At 34.3% G+C, this 26,713-nt stretch overlaps 1 long non-coding RNA gene across 1 annotated transcript in view; it reads left to right on the top strand.

Annotated features, from left to right (window-relative positions):
• LOC139076390 (uncharacterized) overlaps positions 1–26,713 on the top strand; it is a 115,173-nt gene that overhangs the window by 73,492 nt on the left and 14,968 nt on the right. The window contains exons 3-5 of the long non-coding RNA XR_011527956.1: positions 15,890–16,046; positions 16,145–16,238; positions 21,249–22,250. This is a non-coding gene — a long non-coding RNA (uncharacterized lncRNA). The remainder of the gene's footprint in view (positions 1–15,889; positions 16,047–16,144; positions 16,239–21,248; positions 22,251–26,713) is intronic.

Raw genomic sequence — 26,713 nt, 5'->3', positions numbered from 1 at the left:
TCTTTGGCTTGATAGGTGGCATGAAAGATAAAAGGAAGAAAAGTTTCTGACATAATATTCAAGGCTCAGCATGCACTCACTGAAACTATAGATTAAGCAAAGAACTTGGGAACTGTAATGCTGGTTATGTCTTTGACTTTTGAGCTTTAAAACAGTTCTTACACATTAAACTTGCTAAGGCTAGAAATGACTGGAAAAGTTGACAGCACCTCTTGAAAGCACACTTTCCTACTATAGTTTCAGATGTTGCCAAGGAGGATACTGCACAAAGGAGAACTTCCCTCTTACCATAGCACAACAGGGACTCACAGAGACAGTGGATAAAAGAATTTCTGCCAGAAATAAGAAACCGTGCGTAAACTGAAACGGAGAGCTCTTATCCTTGCAAGGCCATACAGCTAGGACTTCATCATCCCTACGAAGTAAAAAGTGCTGAGTGACCCCAATGCCTTGCTTGACTCAAGTTTATTGTTGCTGTTTGTTTCTGTTTTGATAATGGTTTTACCTTGCTCTAGCTCCACTCCTACGTATTCGGAGGTTTGGTGCAGCAGGCACTTATCTATTTTAGCTCACAGTTTGCTGCCCCCAAAAGAACCACATCCAGATCTTACGGAGACAACTCTTCATGACCTAGACTTTAAATTGGATGCAATTATAAGAGGTAATTTGGGTTGTCTTCTTTGGGGAAAAGACCAGCTCTGTTGTGTTGGAGAAGAAAAGTGGAAGAGAGATTTCTTTATCACCATCATGGACAGTTGCAATGAGCTTAGCTGACTATATGCAGTTTGCTCTCTCCATAGGGTCTAATTTTGCTTGAGATCAGCAGTGAAGTCAGGAATTACATTTCCCTGCATTGTTCCCCACATCCTAGGGGATGCCCTGAGCCTTGTTCTTGCTGAAGGAATGTGAACAAAAGTGATTTGTTCCCTTTTAGCTGAGGTAGTTAAGAGGCTGCTGTCCTTTCATCTTACTCTGTTTCCCCATTGGCCAGATGAATGGAAAGTAAACCCTAACTCTGAGGGAGATGATGCCTTAGGATGAAAGAAAACTGCCTTAGGATGAAAGAAAACTGTGCCAGATGTAACCACGTGGAAGGCCCCATATAGGAGTAAGCTCACTGTCTGGTGACATAAACAAGAAGAATACCTTTATTTGTTTAACCCACTGAGTATTTTGGATTTATCTGTTATAGCAGCTGGCATTACCTGAACCACACATCTATTAGAATGTTAGCTTCATGAAAATGGTTTTGTTGTTGTCCATCGCTTTATCTGCAGCATGTGCTACAGTCACTGGTTCTAAATGAATATATGTAATAATGAATGAAGAAAGGGTGAAAGGAAGGAAGAAAGGAATAAAGGAAGAAGAGGAATAAATATATTTATTTATTATCAATTTTTAATTTTATTATGTAAGAATATTAAAAATAACAATAAAACCATAGCACCCATTATCACCATAAGTTTGTTATTATACCAATATATATTATTGTCTTATAGGAAGAATAATTAATCCTAGAATAGATCACAGTTCTTAAAATTGCATGCATTTAAGTATATGTGTGTATATATAGTTTATTTTTGTTTTTGCTTTAGTTTGCCAATGATAGATTAAGATAAAAACTACAAGAACTACATGAATATGTTCATTGTAATTTAGGAACAGAGTTTTCTTGAACAAAGTCATCCCATTCAGGATTTTTTAGTGAATTTAAGATGGACTTGGACTCCTCTAACTTTTAACAAATGTGAAAATCTCAGCACGTTGCCTGGTGCACAGGAGGCATTGGATGAAACTTGTAGAATTTTATTCTCCCTCCTGCAGTATTAACCAGTAAGGAAACAGGCACTCCAACATTTCTATTTTTATGGAAAGATGAAAACAGTATTCATGTATTACTTATTAAGTTCCGTGTTCACCTCATTTACCATTTCCTTTGTGGAACACAGGCACATAAAGTCACACAGCTAGTCTGCAGCACGGTGATCTTGAAACCTAAGTGTGGTTTTCCTATTATGTTACCTAGCCTGAAGAGTCATTATGCTTCCGTAAGAGAAGGTACAATAATGTGGTCTCTCTCCTAGCTGTAACACAGAGGATCGGGCACAGTAATTTTCCACCGTTCCTTTAACTAAAGTGAGAGAATCAGTTAAAGCTTGTTACAGTAGAGGCTTGGTGTGTGATTATTCATTCAACAAAAGAAATGAGGTGAGTAAAAAAAGGGAGGAAAGTTCTTTCAAAGTTCTTGAAGTCTACATCATTCCTCCACCAAGATTCAAAAATAATTATATATTTCTAGCAGAATCCTAAAAAGAATGAGTATGCTTTTTACAACAGAATTTGTTCAATGTTAGCATCACTGAGGACTAACACTTAACTTTAAGATTATTAAGTAAACCTAGAAGTAATTTTAACACCAAGGAACAAATAATTAACTCTTTACCTAAACACAGAAATGTACTAAACGTTATTTTCACCTAAAGATTTACAAGATACCTCTGAACCATTTGAAATCAGTTAGAAATAAAAAGTCTTTGTTTTTTAAATTTTATAAATCCAAAGTTATTATAATGCAGCTAGATAAAATATACCTAACTATTAAAGTAATTTTTCTTTAGAAATCAATGATTTTCCTCCAAAGGAAAGCATTAATCACACAATTATAGAGAATTAGATTATGAACTTTTATAACAAAGACAATAATTTTGAATCACAGAAAAACAGAAATTACTCATATCACAAAGAATGCTTTCAGAAAACTAAGTGTTTCTGAATGTTAATTTGGTAACATCAAACTGATTGAAGCATGGCTAAAGTCATAAAAACTAAAACAGAAATCACCTAAGGCGTTATCTTATGCATTAAAATCGGTGAGAATTGAAATAGAGAAGCAGATGTATAGAGAATCATAATAAGGGAAAATGTAATGTTCTTGTTCATGATCTTCCAGATAGATTTTTTGATCTTTATAATACAACAATGATCCCTTAAAATATCTATGTTGAAATACATTATATATGTACATATGTATGTTTGGATAGCGTAATCTGAATTTATATTTTAGAAAATTTATATCACCAAGTTGTTACTCAGGCTTACAGGCCCTACTGTGAAGGTTAAATTATGTAACATAAAGGTCTTTGTGAATAGAAACACAATTACTAGATATGGTCTCACATTTACCATCAGATAGCTTCATTACTAGAATCAATTATTTAGTTGTTTTTACTAAAAATACTAGAATATTTTTTGCTTTAAAATAGTACATAGACAAGTGAGTAATGGGAAAGGAATGCCTTTGTTTCACATACATGTATTTCTAAATTCATTTCATACCTCATAATACAACCAACTAGGCCAGTTGTCTCATTGCTTTCGTTATATAACTTTTACCTTACTTTTACACCTTATGCCTTACTCCTAGTGTTGATTAAATGATCTTCCAATTCTTTGTCCAGTTTGTCATCATGACAATTGGTATTATTCGCTAATCTCCTTTGTTCACTCCAAAGATCATTAATATCCAGCTCCTCAAAATATGTTATTTCTCACAAGTTTAGGATTTTTCACACTTTTTTCTTATCGTTTTTCTTCATTCTAAATAATTCATAATTTATTTCATGACTAAATGCCATACAAATTAATTTCAGAGATGCGTTGAGGTAGGTATGTAGGTATTCCTCAGTATTTATCAATTGTAAGAGAGTGTACTCCAAGAAAAGGCAAATCAAAATCTTCAGGGCGTCTGTACCTTCGGATAGGAATTTAATTTTGTATTTTTAAAATAAAAATGTTTGCCAGGGCCAGCCCTGTGGCGTAGCGGTTAAGTTTGCACACTCTGCTTTGGTGGCCTAGGGCTCACAAGTTCATATCCCAGGTCTGGACATACTCACAGCTTACCAAGCCATGCTGTGGCAGACATCCCACATATAAAATAGAGGAAAATGGGCACAGATGTGAGCTCAAGGCTAATCTTCCTCAAAGAAAAAAATTTGCTTCATGAAAACTGAACGAAGTAATGGTTGACAAATTTCTCTTAGTTGGTGATAACATGCTGAAGGTAAAATATTAATTTTAACCTTGGAATTGATTTTCCACCAGGGATGTGTTCTCCTCATAAAAAGGAGAAGAAATATATGAGGTTCTTCTGAGGAAGTTAAACATTTTAAGTTACCATAAAGACATATTAGTTTTAAAAATTATTACACTCCAATAGATCAGAAATAATATGATTTTTGGAATCAGATCTATGTTGATTTCCACACAATTACAAAATCCTGATTCTGCCCTTTAATTGCTAGGTGTCTTTTGAGGGGCAAGTCACTTAATTTCTGAGTTTCCAAATCTTCATCAAAATAATAGGCATCCTCTTCTTTTCCATATATAGTCATTGGGTTCAGCAATGTGGGAGATGTGTCAGCACTTGGAAAATAATCCATAAATGTTAGTTTCTTCCCTCCAACCTGACTCATAATCTCTTGTCACAACAAACCTATGTCGAACACCTACTGTATGTTCAGAACAATCCTAAGCCATGGGGACACAAATCTTAATAAGGCCTACTCCTTTCCCAAAAGAAGCTCACAATCTTATAACAGAAGCACCTAGTTTTGAGAAGTGTTTCTAATTTCTATCCTTTCTGCCATCCAAGGATAATAACCACCTATGTTCATTTTTCAGCTAGCAAACTATGCATACTTAGGTTAACATTTGTTATATTATTTGACAAACATGTATTAACTTTCCTTAGATCTCATTATGGTTGATATTCTCCAAGTACAAAGTTTGACTTATTATACACATATTCCTAGAAACTTGCATTGGTGGTCACATGGCACCAACATCAATGAATCAGAGAAGGAATATTCCCTATAAGAAGGAATAAATCAATTCCTGTGTCCTCTGAATTATATAGTTTTCAACATAATGTTTATTGTATAGCAGGTTCTCAAAAATGTTCCTTTTTACTTCTTTTATTGTTTTTTTTCAATTATCACTCTTCTGTTACAGGCTGAAGAGATTTAACCTGAAGTCATTAAAAGTCCCCAAGTATTCAAAATTGTTTCTTTGGAAATAAAAGCCATTTTTTTCTATATCTGCTACCTGGGCATTTTCTTACTGGATTTTGCTAAATTTTAAGGTTGTAGCACTCAGCTAATGGCAATTTTAAGAAACTATGCATGTGTATTGCCCTAAAAATAGTGAAAAATAAATGCAAAAACAAAGAAACTGTACTGGATATTATGTGTAGTAGGAAGGATAATGAACTCCCCACAAATATCTATACCCTAGTCCCAGAAACCTGTGGATATGTTACCATACACAGGAAAAAAAAAGACTTTGCAGATGGGCTTAAGGTTAAGCACTTTGAGGTGGGAGAGAATCCTGGATTATCCAGGTGGACCCAATCTAATCACATAAACCATTGAAAGGGGAGAATGTTTCCCAGGTGTGGTCAGAAAAAAGAGATGCAACGATGGAAGCAGGGATAGAGAGATGCTGCCTCCATGAAGGGAGGGGTCACAAGCCAAGGAATGAGGGAAGCCTTTAGAAGCTGGAAAAGGCAAGAAAACTCCCCACAGAGCCTCCTGAAAGGAATGTAACTCCACAAAGACCTTGATTTTAGCCCCGTGGCACTGATGTGGGATTCTGACCTGCAGAATTATAGGTAATAAATTTGTCCTGTTTGAAACCACTAAGCATACGAAAATGTTTTATGGCAACAATAGAAAACTAATATAGTATATGAGACTCAATTTCCAGTTAACTGATTCTCTCCATACGTGCAAATGAAATTTGAGTCTCAGCAAAATTACAATTTCAATGTGAAATATTTTAGGTTTATAGATTAATGATTAGAACTCTAATATTGAATGGAGGCCATTGATTTATTGTATTTAATAAATAACTATTGAGATAATTTATATAAATTCTTAAGTTAATATGTAACTGGGATTGGTCCATTTATACCAGGTTTCCTTGGCTGTAGTGTCACATTTATCAGACTGTTTGATAGAAAGGGCTTTAAAAGACTTAATTTGATTAAAATAACATCACTAAAAGTAACTTAAACTATAAGAAAATATAAGTATATTATATTTAAAAGATAATTTAAAATGTATAATTGAATACAGATTAAATTAATTTTTAATTCAGGCTTATTCTCTTTTCCATTTGAAATTGCATTAAGGCCAAAATATAGCTTACCACCATAAATCATAAAAAAGTTTTGGTTCTCCAACTTTGAAAAACCTTTTGCAAGGTAACACCTGCATTAACAGAAAATTTCATTTCTCTTTATAACGTAAAGAATATGAAATTGTCTTCTGGCAGATTGATATTTGCTGTTCTGACTTCACTATTGTCTAGGAGTTTTGCATAGTTCATAAGGGACAAGATTCTGAGTGCTAATTCAAATTTTACTGTACTGATTTTTTTTCCCAAAGAGAAGAAAAAGAAAAGATATACAATATAAGACATATGGCATTATTACACCTGCTTCCGTTTCCATGTTTTTATCTTTCCCACTTCCCCAGCATGGATTTACTCATAGTCCTAACCAAAACATCAGTTTTAACATATTGTCTGAGTCAATATGATTAAGGATATATTTATGCTTAAATGAATGTGCTATTGGACAACTAAAGTGTGAGCCAAGTGCTTAATAAACATCATATTCAATTTATATGTACGTTAAGAGAAGTAATTTTTAACTCAAATGGAAAATGAATTAAATAAAAGCTTATTTATAAATGATTAATACAGTTCGGTGTGTAGTTTGCCAGACAATTTCATTCACTCGTTCATGTATCTATTCATTTATCTGGTAAACAATGAATGCTTTTTTATTAGAGGATAAACGTCTGGGATACATGGATGAATATGGCGTCACTAACTCAGAGCTCAACATCTAGCATAAGAAAGAACATCAAAAAGCAACATCCATCACCACTACCACCACAACAAATCAACTCCACCATTACTGCCTAGTGTTCATATTCTCACATGTGTTCAGGGGCAGGGACTGAAAATACTTATCAGTGGAGATAAATGTCAGTCCTTTTCAAAAATTTTAAGACTTTTGTATGAAATCGTATAAAACAGAAACTAAAATAATCCAACACAATATGACAATGTGGAAAAAATAGTTTAAAATTTGAAATTCTTTATTAAATTCTTTATTAAAAATTCTAGAGAATAATTTTGCTAAATATCCAACACAACCATAGCATCTAATAATTGAAATATGGAGTGTTGCTAAGAGATAAAAGTTAGAACATTCTTAGTACATTCTATGGTGGTTCTGAAGTCAGTTGAAATAAGATTATTCAGTTTGGGACACTACTTTTGAAGTGAATATTGATAAACTGGGATTCTTGCTGTAGAATGCAGGCAATATATTAAGAGATCTTAAAAAAATTATTTCGCAGAAAAATGATTGAAAGAACTGGGTAGAGTTAGCATTGAATATTTAAGAGAGGCCAAATAACTCTCTTCAAAATTTTGGGAAACTGTCATTTGAATGATGGAATCCGCTTAATCTATATTTCATCAGAGACAAAAGTAAGAAGAGAGGGCATAATCAATAAGGAGATTCATCTCCTTACTTTTTTTTTTTCTTAAAGAATTTCTAACTGTTAAAGCTACTTTACAAATGAATGGGAGACAGCCGAAAGTAGTCAGCTCCATCCTGAAATGGTCCACACAGGGGCTGGATGCTTTTTCATGGCAATGACATTACACGAGAAAATGATCATCTGCTCTTAAATTGAACTTGAGGAAAACAGATTCCTTTCGTCACTAAAAGGCTATTCTTTTGTCTCCGGTTAGTTCCTATAGATAAATATTATTTTGCCTAAATTTATTATACCTTTCTATACAGACATTCATTCCAACACAATGAATGAGGGAGTGGTATTGCGTAAGTATCAGGTATTTCAGGGAATTAATAGGTCATATTTTTGCTCAGCAGAATCACTACCTTGCCCATCTATTTCTTATGCTTTGAACAAAGAAATACAATTATTTTCTTTAAGAACTTTTTTCTACCCAAAAGAATGCCGAGATAGAGAAAACTGAGAAAATGTTCAAGATAAAGCCTGAACTGAACCAGGGACACTTAAGGAGCTTAAACACCTCTCTGATCCTTGACATTTTATTCAAGCAGAAAAAGGTTTTCATCTTCAGTTTGTGACTTTTTAATCTTTATTATACCATCATGACAGCTCATTCATTGTAAGGAATACTTCTGGAAAGGTCCCTTGAAGCTATATTAATAATGATATTAATAATCCTTTCCATAACAAGATGAGCTACTCTGTTTGCACAAAGGGTGCATGGCCATTAAATTAGCCCCTTTTCCCTCCTCCCCCTCCCTGCCCCGTAACGCCTCCGAAAGGCAAAGTCTAGAGCGTGATCAGTGCAATCTGCCAGAATCGAGAAATATATGAGAACAGTCATACCCTTTGTGGTTTTGATAATGTCGTTTTTCTTGGTAAATATGAATAAAAATATTTATTTCATATTTTTCTAACTATAGTGCTAGTCATAGTTTAGGTAACAATTTATTGAATTTTCTGTTAGAAAAATGTCTATATTTTCATCAATAGAATGAATGAATATAACTTAATGAATAAATATTACTAAAAAGTTAATGAACATTATAATACCAACAAGTGTCCTGGGAGTCTTACTCCCAGAACAAAAAGTCTCTAATTTTTACTAGTTGCTGATGGACCCTGCCTTCATGTTTCTAAATAACATACTTCTATTTCTTTTTTTTTAATTTAGAAATTTTAGACCTTATTTATTGCCATGATATTATGGTAAATGAGGATCATCATTGTTTCAACCCCTCATTTCCTTGTCCCTCGATTCCATAGGTAATTACTCTCCAATTTTAACTAGATTATTAGTATGTGTTTGCATTATTACTATATAAATATTGTACACTACTCAGCAAAATGCTATATTTCTTACTCCCAGCAGTGTCTCTGTTCTCTTCACATTTATTTCGTTGTGGTAGTTGCTTTCTTGTTTCTTTCTGGTTGGAGAATTTTCTGAAATACTGGCAATATTTGGGGCAATTTAATTTACTTCATATTTAAAAGTCAGAATTAAAGCTTGATTGAAAGTTTGCCTTCAGAGGACAAAGCCCAGGTACTTTCAGGGTAAGGTCAGGTGACTGAGCGAGGGAGGTTTTTTTGTCAAGCAGCCACCAAATGTATTTGAATCCTGTCCTTTGTGATTCCAGCCATCTTCCGTCTGGAGGCCAGACTCTGGGTTGCTGTCATTCAGTATAAAAAAGCCATCGTGACTGATTAGTCTTACTGTTCATTACATAGAATTTTACATGTCAGTGGAACGGCCAGCAGGACTTTTTGTGTCAAGTTGTGAGCCTGTTTGCGGTTACGTGAAGGCTCGTTGGCTCACTTCAGTCACGTGGATTGCTGCCTATAAGTTAGTTACATTATTGCATCGATCTTCTCTCATCTGAATTTTTTTGTAATTACCTGTTTACTCTGTTTTATATTTCTATTTTTACTTGTGAACTAATGTCTTCAACTTTATTTTCACTTCAGTGAAGTTTCAAGAGGGAAAAGAATATATATAGCTAAATTGCCATCATTAATTGGAAGTCAGATTCCTTTTCAACCCTAAAATCTAATGTTTCACAAGGACACAAGCCAAATCAGGAGGAGCCAAGGGACTACTCACCAGATACCTGCCCCTAAATAACCACAACTGTGGATTTAATCACTAATTTTCTCCACTCAAAGGAACCTTTGCTTAACTAGCTATTATGTTTGTAATTTAATAAATATTTATTCTCTCATGTTCATTTCTTTTCATTTTTGTTACTTTTTCCTCTCCAATTTTATTTTATTTTTTCTTTGCATTTAAATTTTTTATTGTGGTAAGAACACTTACTTGAGATCTACCCTGTTAACAAAATTTTAAAAGCACAATACAGTATTGTGAAGTACAGACACAATGTTGTATAGCAGATCTCTAGAACTTATTCATCGTAAATAACAAATTTATACCTGTTGAGCACCAACCCCACCATTTTCCCCTCTTCCCAGCACTTGGCAACCATCATTCTACTCTCTGTTTCTATGAGCTTGACTTTTTTTGGTAAATCAGGAAAATGGAATCACACAGTATTTGTCCTTCTGTGATGGGATTATCTCACTTATCATAATATCCCCCAGGTTCATCCATTATGTTGCATATGAAATATTTCCTTCTTTTTTAAGGCTGCATAGTGTTCTATAGTACTTATACACCACATTTTCTTTATCCATTCACCCCTCTATGGACATATCGTTTGTTTCCATACCTTCGCTATTGTGAATGATGCCGTAGTGAACACGGGATTGCAGTTGTAACTTCAAGATCCTGATTTTGATTCTTTTGGATATGTACCCAGAAGTCAGATTGCTGGATCACATTGTAGTTCTATTTTTAGTTTATTTAGGAACCTCCCATACTGTTTTCCGTAGCAGCTACACCAATTTACATTTAACCAAAATTGTACAAGTGTTCCAACTTCTCCACATCCTTGCCGACACTTATTTTATTTTATTTCGATAATAGCTATCCTAACAGGTATGAGGCAAGATCTCGCGTTTTTTGTTTTCTGGGTTTTTTTGAGGAAGATTTGTCCTGAGCTAACATCTGTGCCTATCTTCTTCTATTTTATATGTAGGACGCCTGCCACAGCATGGCTTGATAAGCAGTGCAGAGGTCCACACCTGGGATCCCAACCGGTGAACCCCAAGCCACCAAAGCAGAGCACAAGAACTTAACTGCTATGCCACCAGGCCAGCTCCTCGTGGTTCTGATTCATATTTCCTTCATGATTATGACATTGAGCATACTTTCATGTACTTTTGCTTAATTGTATGTCTTATTTGGAGAAAGTGTCTATTTAATTCCTTTGCCCATATTTTCATTTGTTTTTTGTTTGTTTGTTTGCTATTGAGTTATTGGAGTTCCTTATATATTTTGGAAATTAGCCCTTATCAGGTATGTGGTTTATAAATATTTTTTCCCATTTCATAGACTTTTAACTCTGCTGATTCTTTTCTTTGTTGTGTGGAAGATTTGTAGTTTGATATAGTCTTATTTGTCTACTTTTGCTTTTGTAGCTTTTGCTTTTGGTGTCACATCCAAGACATCATTGCTAAGATCAATGTCATGGAGATTTTTTCCTATTTCTTCTTCTAGGCGTTTCATAGTTTCAGGTCTTATGTTTAGATCTTTAACCCATTGTGAGTTTATTTTTGTGTTCAGAGTAAGACAAGGATCCCAATTTCATTTGTTTGTATGTAGATATTCAGTTGTCCCAACACCATTTGTTGAAGAGGCCATCCTTTCCCCATCGTGTATTCTTGTCACCTTTGTTGACCATCAGTTGGCCATATGTGCATGGGTTTATTTCTAGGTTCTCTACTTTGTTCCATTGGTCTTTGTCTGTTTTTAGACCAGTACAATACTGTTTTAATTACTGTAGATTTGTAACATATTTTGAAATCAGGAAATGTGATGCCTCCATCTTTATTCTTTGTCTGGTTTGCTTTGGCTATTCAGGGTGTTTTTTGGTTCAATATGAATTTTAGAATTATTTTTCTATTTCTGCAAAAACTGTGTTTGGTATTTTTGTAGATATGCATTGAATCTGTAGATTACTTTGCAGACTATGGACATTTTAACAATGTTGTCTTCCAATCCATCTATTTACTTCTATCTTCTCTAATTTTTTTCATCAATGTTTTGTAGTTTTCAGTGTATATTTTTCACCTCCTTGGTTAATTTCATTCCTAAGTATTTTAATCTTTTTGGTGCTATTATAAATGGGAAAGTTTTCCTAATTTCCTTTTCAGATAGCTCATTTTTAGTGTATAGAATAACAACCGATGTTTGTATGTTGATTTTGTATCCTGAAAATTTACTAAATGTTTATCAGTTCTAACATTTTGTGTGCATGTCGATTCTTTAGGTTTTTCCATATAAGATTATGTCATTTGCAAAAAGGGACAACTTTTACTTCTTCTTTTCTGATTTGGATGCCTTTTATTTCTTTCTTTTGCCAAAGTGCTCTGGCTAGGACTTCCAGTAATACGTTGGTTAGAAGTGGCGAGAGTGAGCAGTCTTGGCTTGTTCCTGATCATGGAGGAAAAGCTTTCAGTTTTTCACCATTAAGTACAAAGTTTGCTGAGAGCTTTTCACATATTGCCTTTATTATGTCGAGGTAAATTCCTTCTGTACTTACTTTATTGAAAATTTTTATTATGAAAAAGTGTTGAATTTTACCAAATGCTTTTTCTGCTTCTATTGAACTGATTCATCTCTTTTCTGTGCATATAACATGTCCCCATTTAACCTCCTGCCTTGCTTCATATAAATTTAGACACTTGGGCCAGCCCAGTGGCCTAGTGGTTAAGTTTGTGCACTCCTCTTTGGTGGCCTAGGGTTCACAGGTTTGGATCCCAGGTGCAGATCTAGCACCACTCATCAAGCCACACTGTGGCAGCATCCCACATAAAATAGAGGAAGATTGGTACAGATGTTAGCTCAGGGCCTATTTTCCTCACACACACACACACACACACACAAAGATAAATTTAGACACTAGTACTCAGCGCCTTAAGGAATATTTCTGTAAGTACAACTTATAAAACTGTATCATGAAGAACATATCTTAGATTTGGAAGGCCAATATCACTTTCCAGATAATTCAGTTTTTTATTGCTCATGACTGCCAGACTATCATGCAAGGATGGATAATCAGATCTTTGAAGAGAAATTCCTATACAATATACACTATGAACACTATGAATCAATCACTTGACTCCTAGAAGCCAATTTCATAGACTTCTACATAGCCTCTCCCCTACACTGCAACTATATTCTTGACCTCCATTAAAACCCCACAACACTAGATACTATCCTGCTGTTGGCAACTGGTAAATAGATTAATTCCAGGTCACCTAAGTGAATCTGTTAGATTTCTTCTGGTTGTCCAAATATTGCCACAAAGTCCCACTGGGAAGTATTACTTTTGAGAAATAGTTATTCAAGAAGGGCATCAAATTTGGCATTCTCCTTATCATATTGGTACCACCTTTCTCAACTCCTACCATGTCATCAATTTCCAGTCTCTTGTTAAGAGTCAAATTTGAAACTTGGTGCTGCAGTTCTTTAGTTCCTCCTGTCTATTCAATTCCACAGTTTTCTAAACTAGTATAATCAGCTTCGCATTTCATTTTATCCTTAAATTTTTTATTATCCATAAGTTTAAAAATAAATTTAAAGAAACAGAATAAAATCTCAAAAATATATGTCCAATATGAATTTTAATTTCCCTTACCATTTGCTAAATTTTGTGTATTTTACACCAACTATCATAACCAAATAGCTAAGTGGCATTCATAACTGTATACAAATAGTTATTCACCAGAATTCATAATTGCTAAAAATTTTTTAAAAGGAAATTTGCAGTATATTTGGTAAAGTAGTTTAAAAAGCTTAAGCAAAATGTCAAAATTGAGTTTTTTATAAAATTAATGATGTTCTTCTAGTGATCTATATGCATACCATATGGCAATTTAAATATGTGATATTGACTCATATAATATGTAAACAATATTCATATAGTGCAAATGAAGTGACAAAGAATAAATGATATAATTGATTAAACTACCAAACTGGATTTCAATATGCAAACACTTATTTGAAGGAATTTTAACAATTCAAACTATTATTTTTCTATCTTAGCCTATAAAAACAGGATAATAAAGAAATGAATAATATAGCTTATTTACCAAAAAATATTGAAGAAAACCTCTGATGATATCAGACTAGCCAGTGGATGAGTCATCACAAGTTATGTGAACAAAATGAACTTCTTTTACTATACTGCCTCATACATTTATTGAAATTGAAGCAGTAGCAAATTATTATAAAATATTAATTTGTGATAGCTTCAGCATATTTAAAGATAGAATTTAAAGTCACAGACAATGAAGAGTCCCAGTAATGAGTAGAATTTATATTCTGAGGAATAAACTGTATATGGAGAATAATATTCACAACTGCTCTAGACCATTGCCTTTCTTGGATGATCATTCTTCCAGACAGAGTACCTGGTTTCACAAAGTCTTCTTGAAAGCCTTGCACGTAGTTGACCCTTCTGTAAGTCTATCATTCTGCTGCTCTGAGCTGTGTGCTAACCAGTAATGGCAACTGGAGATCTGATTGCGTGACAAATGACTGTATAATGTAAAAGTTGCCAAGCAGTAGAAGAGAGAGGCAATCAAAAATAGAGTGAAATTAAAAACTCTATACACACTTCTGGGTAAAGAAAACTACCTGACCATAAAACAACCAGACCAAGACAAAAAAATCTGCATTTCCTTAAAAATATTATCTCGAAAATTACATCATTTTCTTGTCTTTATTCTATTTTGAGGACAAGCTGGATGAATTTATGACTCTATAACTTAACTTTCTCTGGATGAAAGAGTGATATTATGAATCCTGATGACTGACCCTTATTTAATTTGATTTGATTCAGTTCAACAAATATTCACTGAATGCTAAGTGCAAGGCATGAGACTAGTCATTTTGAGATGTACTCTGGTGAATAAGATATACCCTGATGAATAGGAGATATTATTTCCTCCACTAGAGGAGGTGACATACACTTATTTATATGACAATATGCAATGCAATTTATGCTGAAAAGGAAACAGAGTTTGGAGAATGTGGAAATATGCATGCCGGGTATACATCAATATAAAGGGAAAGACTTTATAGACATACTATTTACCTGGATGAGAGCAGCATCAAGGAATTAGAATATTGACCATGACATTACCAGAAGAACTTTTCTAACCTATGACATTATGAAGATAGTAAAAAGTAAACAAGTGAAAAATTGGAAACGACTAGTTGCATTGTGTCAGAGCTCTGATATTAGTTTGGAGTTTTCCTATTTTCCAATTTTAACTAAACTGGTGTATAGTTTAGACAATCGTGCTGTTACCATGGGCACTTGTACAAGTTGTCATGGGAACAATTTGAAGTTGTTGAAGTTGATGCTTCCCCCTACTTTAAAGAGTAAAAACAAAAAGTTTAAGAATGATATAGAGGGTAATTTCTGACCTCAGCATCAAATAGGAGTTATTCAGGGAACGACAAAGGAAAGCAGCAGATGGAACTTAGTCAGAAATCAGAAACAAACAAAATCGTAAAATTTCCTTTAAATTACAATGTTATGCTGGATGAGGTAAAAGCATAAAGATCCTTCTAAGGCTTTTTAAGGAGTATGAATAAACATTTTCTCAAGGAGGGGATATTTTAAGTGGGAGAAAATAAATGATGAGATTATTCTTCAGAAAGAAACATCTGCATTTGCCTAATACTATAATATAGCTCAAGGAATATCATTATACAGAGGCATATTTAGCAATATCGTGAATAAAATATTGTCCTAGTTTATTGATATTGAGTTTTGTATACTGACTATAATAGTTATGGTCCTAAAACCCTCAGATTGATAGCATATAGTTGTGATCATAGACCAGTAGGAAGCATATTAGTATTACATCTAAGGGCTTCCTAATTTCTATAAATCTTGTATTTCACTATGTCTCCTATAAGGATTTGAACTTTGAGGGAAACCACTAAAAAGCTTAAACAAATAGATATTTATATTTTATAGTCTTTCCTCAGTGTGAAACAACAAATGGAGAATTACTTATGCCTTTCTACAAAGTTTTTCTTGAGATTTCCCCAAAGGTAACAATGATGTTTCTCTTATCTTCTCTCTCCAAAGAAGTGGGCTGGCTCAATTTGGGATTTTCTTCTTTCTTATTCTTAGATGGCTGTTTTATCCTACATCAGTTCATCTTTTCTAAGTTGTGATTATCTTCCACATTCTTTCTTTGCAAGTTGAAGTTTCAAGGAAAAGTTTGCTCTCCGATTTTAGTAAACCTGCTTAGCCACCACACCACTTTGGCTATTTTATTATAATGATGGTAAGTTAGATCATTTCATACCCAAATATGTTGATGTTTCCATATATCACATACACTTCAATTTAAACTGCCTGATTTTTTTGTCCACCTATATTTAGGGCATATATGACAAAGTCACAGTGAGATCACTGCCACTGCTAAATGCTGTTCCTTTCTAAAGACTGATGTATAGACTTCACTCTATATTTAAAAGTGAGTACATAAGCTCAAATTCTGCAAATTATTGAGTTTTCAGATACCCCTGATGTAATGTTTTTCATTCCTTCATGTGACGGTTAAAAAGAAATAGGCACAAAGCCTTTGATTCTTCTCTTTGAGAGGTGGGGTCTAGACCTCCTTTTCTTGAGTCTGGGCGGACTTGTGATTCTGAGACCCTTAGAGAACTGTAGAAATTACGGTATGAAAGTTCAAAGGCTTGGTAACAAAAGGCAAAGGAGTTTTCGCTTTCTTCACTGGAAAACTTGCTGGAGCCCTAAGCTGACCTATAGGAGAAGCCATCATACTGTAAGGCAGGCCCAAACCACATGGTGAGACATCATGTAGGCACACCTGCTAAGGGCCCCAGATCAGCTCATGGCTGATGGTCAGCGCCAACTGTCAGCCAAGTGAGTGAGCCATTGTGTGGATTTTACCCAGCTGAGCCTTCACATCACTGCAGCTTCCACTAAGATTTGATCATAACTTCATGGAAGATCTCAAGCAAGAACTAACAGCTGAGCTCTTTCCAAATTGCTGACCTACAACATTGTGAGCAAGAAAAAATGGTTAAGTTGCTAAGTTTTCCAGTATTTGTTACACAGAAGCAGTTACGGTAATACCCCACCCTCCTTCATCATGTAGCGTTATGGATTTGCAATTTACTACTAAAAATCCAATTTATAGGAATAAAGAGTATTAAACCAAAATATTAAATCCTGGTGTTTGTAAAAATAAGTAATACCTATGTGTATACCATGAATAAAAAATGCAGTTAATTATTTGCACTTAAAAATAATATTATTATAATTGAATATGCAAACATAACGTTTAAAAGAACATTTATATAATCATTGCTTTTATCCACACATCACTAAATAATTTGACTGTCTTCCACTAAAATGACTATTTATATATTACATAGGCTTACTCTATTAATAAGTTAATTATTAGTCTATGGTTATGATTAGGCTTTATAAATTTGCCTGTACTGTTTTAGTGCCATTCAATGTGGATTGCTTTTCAAATTTATTTTAAGAACTATTAGCTGAGCAACAGATTTGTATATGCCCTTATTGTATAGATATAGGCTACCTATTCATTTATTATGAAAGTGACTGAGATACTGGAGATTGAAAAAGAAGTGTTTACTCTGACACGAAAACACAAGTTGAGTTCAGGCTCTCTTGGGAAGGTACCTCAGCACAGGAAACAGCTCTGGGGAAGACCCTTCCCACCCTCCCCCGTGGGGCTGAGAGACTTGTGAAGGGCTCTGTGTTCCTTGCTTTTCTGCACATCCAAAGGGTTTGCAAAATGTGGAGTCTGGACTACAGGACAGTTGGCTTTAGGCTTCAACTGAATGAATGAAAATTTATCAGGCAGGGTAATTTTCAAGAGGTCTTGATAAAACCAGAGGTTTTTAAAAATAAATAATATCACAAATTAATGGATTATTTTTGTAGAGAGATTCATTAGCTTCTATGGAGAAGGAGCAAAGCGTATCTAAGAATTTCATGATTTATAAATGTATGTTAGCAATACTTAGCAGTAGTTCCAATCAAGATTGTGAGACGGAGACGGCTGTAGAACCACTCCTTACAGTTTATAAAGTTTTGTGTTCTTCTTAGTGATTTAAAGAACTGCTTGCAGAAAGGGCATGAGAAAGACAACATGGCACTGAAACACGCGTTCTGCTTTAATTTACCCTTGAGTGCTAAGACGCTCCTTGCTGTTCTGACACTGGAGAGTAGCTCAAGTTATTTGTTGTCACTGACATGTCAAGGACTTGACACAGTGATGGGAAAACGGTTTCAAAGTAAATAAGCTCATTCAAAAAACAAGTGTCTAAAAAGAAAGAGCTGCTATCTATATCAAAACAGTGAAAAATAAATTCTATTCAACAAAATTATCTTGTCATTATTTTCATTAGTAAATATCAAAGAGTTTTTAAAATTAACATTGTGAAAGGGTTTTTTTCCTCCTATTCTTGTCCTTAGTCTTCGGGTTGTCTTCCTCATAGACAGTTATTTCTTGTGCATCCCCTTTCTTGTTTATCCTTTGAGAGAGATTCTCTCCATAGGCATGCATATGCTATTAAAAAGTGATAATAAGTAAAAAATTAAGACACTTTAGCAAAAATCATCAAAAATAACCAAAGCGAATCTTTATTTGTACACTATGTCTTCCATGGATTTTATGTCAAATGTTTTTGAAAGTAGAAAGCTTTTGTCGGTTCTCTTCCTCAAGATTTGTATTATAGAACTCTCCTCTTCTCTAAAACTAATAGTAATTTGAACTACAACTGTCACTAATGAGGCTATCACGTTTAAGACTTAAATGATATTCTACAGAAGCAAGTAAGCGTTTTTTTGGGGGGTTTTTTTTGTTTTTTTTTTTGCTGAGGAAGATTGTCACAGCTAACATCTGTGCCAATCCTCCTCTATTTCGTATGTGGGAGACACCACCATAGCATGGCTTCATGAGTGGTGGGTGTGTCTGCACCCAGGATCTGAACCTGCAAATTCCTGGCCACTGAAGCAGAGTGAGGGAACTTAACCACTACACCACTGGGCTGGCCCTAATCTACACATTTTTTAATTCTCCATTATAATTCTACTTCTTTTCTCCTTTCTCTTCCTCTTATTTTTTCTCTCTAATGCTCTTGGCCTTTTATTTCTACACTTTTGTTTTATCCTCCCAACCTTTATTTCTCTTTGTTTTCCTTCCTTTCCTGCTCTCTTCCTTCCTTCCTTTCTTCCTTCTCTCCTTTCTTCCTGGCATTCATCTTGCCCTGTTTTTCTTGACTTCATGAAGATGTTCGCATTTTTTAGAATATTCTCTCAGGACTTCCACTGTGTTCTATCATAGTGACTCTTCAATATTGCCTCACTTTATATTACCCATCCCTCATATTGTTAGTTCCCTGAAGAGAAATTCTATATGTTCACATGGGTATCATTAGAATCTTTTATTTTGTCTACCAAATAGAATATTCTCAATATATGTTCGTTGAAATGATGGATGATGAAATATAATAGAGCAAGCATTTGCAGATATCTCTATCACATAATACAAATATTATAATTATACCACATGCCCACAAAGAGGTAAGTGGAACTGGTTGATGGACTCTAAGGGGAGATGGACTTCAATTTAATATGTTGATGATGAAATCAAAAACATTGAGAAAAATAATTTGTTCCTTGTGGATGTTGAGACATTCTCTAGATGGTCACAGAGAGTATAGTATAGATGGGATATAAGCATTGACAGCTTGGAACAGAGAGTTGGAACAGCTCTCTAGGACATGGGCTGATTTTTTATTCTATGCTACTGTGTTCTCCTTGAAAGGAGAGCCCAAGAAAAAGCCTTCTCCCTGAATAGTTTATTTGAGATTATAATCCCAGGATATGGGACTAAAGGTCAGATGTATTATGGAGTCGGCCATATCTTTTGGGCTGTTTCCTCAATCCCTCAAAACCTTCGAAAAAATTTCTATGGACTGTGTGCCTGAGTGAAGAAAAGGTGAAGAATTTATCCAAGAGTCCTAATCTGTCCTGATTGAATGTTGCACTCAAGGGCATGAATTTCTAGGCAATTCTGCTATGCTTAAGCCTAGGGTTCCCTCAGGTCTCAGGCCCTCCATCTCAACTTCTGAATCTTGGACAGAATTCCAAGCTCTCAGGTTACACTTGCATTAAAATGGCCAATGCCTGTTTGAATTTGTCTCTGCTGCAGTGGCTATAGTAAGGGTTAAGACTGAGAGGACAAGAGGTGGTGCCCCAGAGGCAATCAATTCCCTCAAATATTGAGATTCAATACCTGCCTTCAGTGATCTCAGAGCAATTACTGAGTAGATTGGTTTGCTAATTATTTCACTTCTGCTTGAACTTTTTTTGTCTCTCTCATTTCCCATATATTCATAAACTATTATATCTATGGGGAAAAAATATGAATATGTTAGCTACAAATAGCCTACATTTGAACTCTGACTCTCTTCTTTATGAACTGGGTCCCCTTGGCAAGTCAATTTATTTTACTTAGCATGAAGGTAAATATCTCTAAAATGGAAAATAATAATAATCAACCGAATAGTATTGTTATGAGTAGCCAAAGAGACTAAGAGAACAAAGTGTCTGCCCCACAATCAGTGAGCAAGAAATGTCAGATTCTTTCTCTTCTCCCATCTTTCAGCCTATTTTCAGTTCCCACCTCCTCCACAAAATTCTACCTTCTTGCCTTGAGAATTAATATTTCCCATTATCTCTTGTAAGACATAATTTATCACAGACTGCTCTAGGCTCTTTTTAACATTATCAGTATTCTTATGACAAACAATTGAAAACAAACAAGAAACCCCTTTCTGGTGATTCTGTTGTACACAACTCATTTAGACTTAATGTCCCTGAAGTAGAAACCATTGTTTTACCTCTAAAGCAGTAGACACAGTAACAGAAACTCTATAAATGCTCAATGACATTTCCTGAAGATGACTATTTTTGAGAGTGGCTGTATGTTTCAATGAGTATAAGCAAAGTAAAAACCTGAATTAAAAAATAATAATTTTTGTATGGCAAATTTAAGCAACAGAATTATAATAGACGGGAATTAGTGTAGTGTTTATGTTCACTTTCAGTGTTCACTGGAATGGATTGATCTATAAAATGTGCTTCATAAGACAAGTTAATATAAAATGTTTTAATAAAATTAAGCCTTTCAAAATAAGGTTGACACTTTCAGCACTACATGAAAGAGAGAATTTCTATACCTGTAGAATCATCTTGCATTGTGAATAAAAAAGTCAGCCATGTTGCTATTCCCCACAAATTACCTTGCTACCATTATTTTCTTCCGTCATTTGTAACAGTCTCTTTTTGTCATTTATTTCAAATTCTTAGAAATGCAAACTTTCTTTAATCGTTAACAATCTAAAATTTTAATGTGGCTACTCAATGAGAAACCCATGCTTCTGGTTTCTTTTCACTGTTTTTTTCTTTCTCTTTTCAGATACAAAAGAAAAAGGGAATTTGGAGAATTAAAAACAACAGCAACAACCATAGCAGCAACAAAATAACAAGCAGATCCCCAGTTCTTCTCCTCACGATAAGCAAAGAAGAACACTTCTCTCTCTCTCTTTTTTAAATAGACTTTGAATTGTAGAGCAATTTTAATTTCACAGCAAAACTGAGCAGAAAGTACAGAGATTTCCCACCCCTGCCTCCACATGTGCATAGCCTTCCCATTAACAACATCCACCACCAGAGCGGTACATTTGTTACAATTGATGAACCTACGTTGACACATCGTATCACCCAAATTCCAAAGTTTACCTTAGTGTTTACTTTTGGTGTTGTACATTCTATGAGTTTTGGCAAATGTGTAATGACACATATCCGTTCTTACTGTATTATATGGAATACTTTCACTGACCCCTCTGAGCTCTGCCTATTTATCTCTCCCTCCCCCTAACTCCTGGCAACCACTGAAAGAATCTTTTTACTGTCTCCAGTTTTGCCTTTTCCAGAATGTTATGTAGTTGGAATCGCATGGTATGTAGTCTTTTCAGATTGGCTTCTTTCACCCAGTAATATGCATTTAAGTTTCCCCCATGTCTTTTCACGGTTTGATAGCTCATTTCTTTTTAGCGCTGAATAATATTCCATTGTCTGAATGTAGCACTGTTCATTTATCTATTCACCTACTGAGGGACATCTTGGTTGCTTTCAAGTTTGGGCAGTTATGAACAAAGCTGCTATAAACATTCATGTGCAGGTTTTCCTGTGCATATATATTTCCAACTATTTTGGGTAAATATTAATAAGCACTGTTCCTGAATTATATAGTAAGAATATGTTTAGTTTGCTAAGAAACTGCCAAACTCTTTCCAAGTGGCTCTACCATTTTGCACTCCCACCAGCAGTGAATGAGAAGTCCTGTTGCTCCACATCCTCTCCCCCATTTGGTGTCGTCAGTGTTCTTGATTTTGGCCATTCTAACGAGTGAACAAAGGTATCTCATTGCTGTTTTCATTTGCACTTCCCTGATAATAAGTCGTGTGGAGCATCTTTTCATGTGTGGATATGTAGATGTGTCATCTGAATATCTTTTTTGGTGAAGTGTCTGTTAAGCTCTTTAGCCCATTTTCTAACTAGGTTGTTTGTTTTCTTATTGCTGAGTTTTCAGGTTGGTTTGTTTTGTTTTGTTTTGTTTTTGTATATTTTGGATGATTCCTTCATCAGATACATGTTTTTCAAATATTTTCACCCATTCTGTGACTTGTATAATTTTTATTTCTTTCTCATGTCTATTTGCGTTAACCAGGACTTCCAGTAAGATGTTGAAAAACAGGGGTGAGAAGGGACATCCTTGCCTTTTTGCCTGATCTTAATGAGTTTCATACTATTACATATGATGTTACCTACAGATATTTTGTAGATAATCTTTATCAAGTTGAGAAATTTCCCCTTTGTTCCTGGTTTACTGAAAAATTTTATCACAAATGGGTGTTGGGCTTTTTTGAATTCTTTCGCTGCATAAATTGATATGATTATGTGATTTGAATGCTTCATTTTTCAGACCTGTTATATTTAAAAATAATGGACATCTCAAAGATAACATGCTACTATACAGGGAGTATAGAATATGGATTTAGAATGTAGACTTTTAGATTTTTTTTTTCCTTTTTTCTCCCCAAAGCACCCCCAGTACATAGTTGTATTTTCTTCGTTGTGGTTCCTTCCAGTTGTGGCATGCGGTATGCCACCTCAGCGTGGTTTGATGAGCAGTGCCATGTCCGCCCCCAGGACTCGAACCAACGAAACACTGGGCTGCCTGCAGTGGAGCACATGAACTTAACCACTCGGCCACGGGGCCAGGCCCCTTAGAATGTAGACTTTCAAACCAGAATGCGTGGATTTAGATCCTGGCATTGGCACTTACTATCTGTACAATTCTTGCTAAGTTACTTGATCTCACTAAGCCTCCGCTACCTGTCTGCGAAATGGGGACAGTAGAGTGCGAGTCTCATAAGATTGCAGTGAGACTAAATTATTTAATATACATGAAATAAGAGTGTTTGGCACTGATGTACACTATAAAACTGTGCTTTATTTTTCCTCCAGATGATAACGTAAACACCAGAAAGACTGGAACTTTTAACCTGTTTGTTCATTACTGTATCTACTGTGCCTAGAACAATGTCTGCCACTAGTTGCATTTGAATGTCACTAGTGAAATTAACCACTAAACGATAAAGATATGTGAAGATTGTAAACCAGAGCTCTAAGCTCACACTGATATTTTTATTCCATAAATAAAATCATTTTTTACAAAATTCATTCATTAGCAAACAAAGCTGCTGCTAGCACATATGGGCACCTTTGTGCAAATTAGATGAAAGGGAACTCCTTCCTTCAGCAGAAAGTAGTGCTGAGCCTGGGAATATGACTTGGTGAGAAAATTATTTCTGTTATCTGAGAACAACTTTCATACCCATGTCAGATCCTTCTCAACAGAGAAAGACCACTGAATATTGAAGGATATTGCTAAATCAAGGAGAGAGAGAGAAAAGATGGTTAACAGTTAATAAAATTAGTGTTTAAATTAGAATTAATAACCTTTTATTGATATTTTCAACTGCCACTTCTTGATTTCCTCCTTTAAGTAGATCATTTAAGGATAGAGACTAACAGAATAAAAGAGTCTGTATGTGTGTCTGTGTAGGTAGGTAAGTAGTTTGGCTAGTATGGGAGGGTAATACACCTGTTAAAAATGTATATACCCACTGCCTTTGAAATGAATATCATTGCTTAAAACAACAGCTTTAGGTAATTATTGTTTTTTCTTTAAGTGAGCAAATGTATCTCCCATTTCATAACATTGTCTGAAAATATTCAAGTTATAAATAAATTTGTAATATTAAAGTTTTTTACTGTGTTTATTTTCTTCTTGATTTAATTAGTTACTTTTCTAAGTGAAGTCCTACCTTTTTCTCCACTTCTGTTTCCCTCAACTCTAAAACTCAATGGGCGCTCTTAACCTGACCCATTTTCTTCCTACTCCATCTGCTTTCAAGAGTCTACCTCATTTTCTTTGACAACTAATTTCAACTTGTTATACGTTCAGCTATATTATATTTATTTCTTGATTATGAAAATTGCCAAACTTTTCTCCTTTATAAACTTATATTTTCCTACAATAAATATCATATTTTATCTACTATGATGGTTTACAGTGGTAATAATTGTAAATAATTGTAAATAATTATGTAGCATGCCCACTATATTTGTGATTTGAAAATGATAAAAACGTTGCTCCATCACTAATCCTAATGCCTGCCTAGAAAGTGTGCCAGAATTGAAAAAGAAACTGTAAATAAAGATTAAACATTTATTAGAGGCAATTTCATTAGAGTTAAGAGGCAGATGCATTAAGAAAAGCTGTTATGAGATGTTTGACCTGGTCACCTGTGAGAAATGAAGAAAGAGAAGATATTTGCTCACGCAGGTTTTATTGGCTAGAATAATTCTGACCATGACACCTTTTTGGCCTAAGGTTCTTGAACATTAAAAATTTAGCTGGTACATTTCTATTTTAATACTGTGAAACATTATGCTTATAAATATTATATATATATATATATGCTTACAAATAATTCTAGGTCAACTCTGTTTACATCCTGATGTAGCAAGAATGGAAGAGAATTAAAACAACCAAATCATAATTATATTATCCACCATATATGTTACGCATTTCTTCAAAAATATTTGTCAATCATCTATTATAACTAGAAGCAATGTGCTAGTTGCTGGGATGCAGAGAGAAACAAAACAAAGTATATTCACTTGAGAAATTCAGTTTCCAGGGAAGATTGATAATAAAGTACATATTTGCTCACTGTTGCGTTCAATAGATCTTTCAATTTTGGATTTAAAACTAAAATATAGGATAATAATAGCATGCATATGGGTGGAGAGAGGAAGTTAATACATTCTAAAGTCCTGTACTGTTCAGAAATAAGCTAACAATAATGATCAACTTTTTATTGAGAGAAACTTGATTATTAGCATGTCTACAAAACGCAGTAAAGAAAAATTTTAAAAATATTAAAGCAATAACAAAATATACAACTTCCAGGGGCCAGTCTTGCGGCCGAGTGGTTAAGTTTGTGCATTCCACTTTGGCTGCCTGGGTTTTGCCAGTTCAGATCCTGGGCATGGGCGTGGCAATGTTGGTCAGACCATGCTGAGGCAGCGTCCCACATAGCACAGCCAGAAGGACCTACAACTAAAATATACAACTATGCACTGGGGGGAAGCTTTGGGGAGAAGAAGAAGAAGAAAAAGAACAAAAGGAAGATTGGCAAGAGATGTTAGCTCAGGTGCCAATCTTTAGGCAAAAGCAAAAATTCCAATGTGGCAGAGAGAGCATAAATTTAATGAGAGAAAAAAACAAGCAAAAGAAAATAAGCCTTATGATTAAAAAAAAATGCAAGAAAAGCAAAAGAAATGTATATCACAAATACACACAAACATAGAGGCAAAATATAGTATAAATTAAGATAGTAGAAATAATTCCAAATATATCAATAATCGCAGACAGATTTACTATCCTTCCAGTGAAATAACTGAAACTGTAAATTTGGATTACATGAAATATAGGTATAAACTATAAGAGATACAAAACATGCAAAAAGTTTACAGTAAAGGTTGGAGGGAAATAACAACAACCAAAAGGAAACTTTAATATTACCAAATAGACTTTGGAGAAAAGAAAACTATTAATAGAGACAGAGATACAATAATCCTAAAATTATGTAATTTATAACATAAATTTAATTATATTATAAAACAACATTTATAAAACTATAAAGAGAAATTGACAAATCCATCTTGTACTAGGAAATATTCAGACAGTTCTCTCAGTAATTTATTGACGAAACAGAAAAAATAATTTTTAAGGAAAAAAGATTTTTTTAGATGCAGCAAGTAAGCTTATATTTGTTTATATTTGTAGAGCTGATATATAAGCTTAAATTCTATACATATAAAATATATATGTTAAGCTTAAATAACAAGCAACAATGCAAAGAGTACTCAAGCACAAATACAAAATGGCGTTTAGCATCTTAGAGATAATTTTCTCTCAATTAAATAACACAATTCATTTTTATAAAACAGAAAGAGAAAAACCACAACTTTTATAAAATAAAACACATACTTCAATATAACCAATGAGTCAGAGAAAAAAATGAAAATGGAAACTAGAAAATAATTAGAGCAGTTGGTAACAATATTATTACAAGTCAAAATTTGTAGGAAATAGCTAAAACATAGTTAGAGGAAATTTTGTAGTTTTAAGGGTTTGGAGAAATAAGGTAGAAACCAGAAAGTTATATTAACTCAAGAATTTGCAAAAATAGGCCAACTAAATCTTAAGAAAGTATAAAGAAGAAATTAATGCAGGCAAGAGAA

This window comes from Equus przewalskii, chromosome 16 (assembly GCF_037783145.1).
Source record: "Equus przewalskii isolate Varuska chromosome 16, EquPr2, whole genome shotgun sequence".
NCBI classification, from domain to species: Eukaryota; Metazoa; Chordata; class Mammalia; order Perissodactyla; family Equidae; genus Equus; species Equus przewalskii.
Note: the sequence above shows the minus strand (reverse complement) of the source record. Positions and strands in the feature narration are given on the sequence as shown.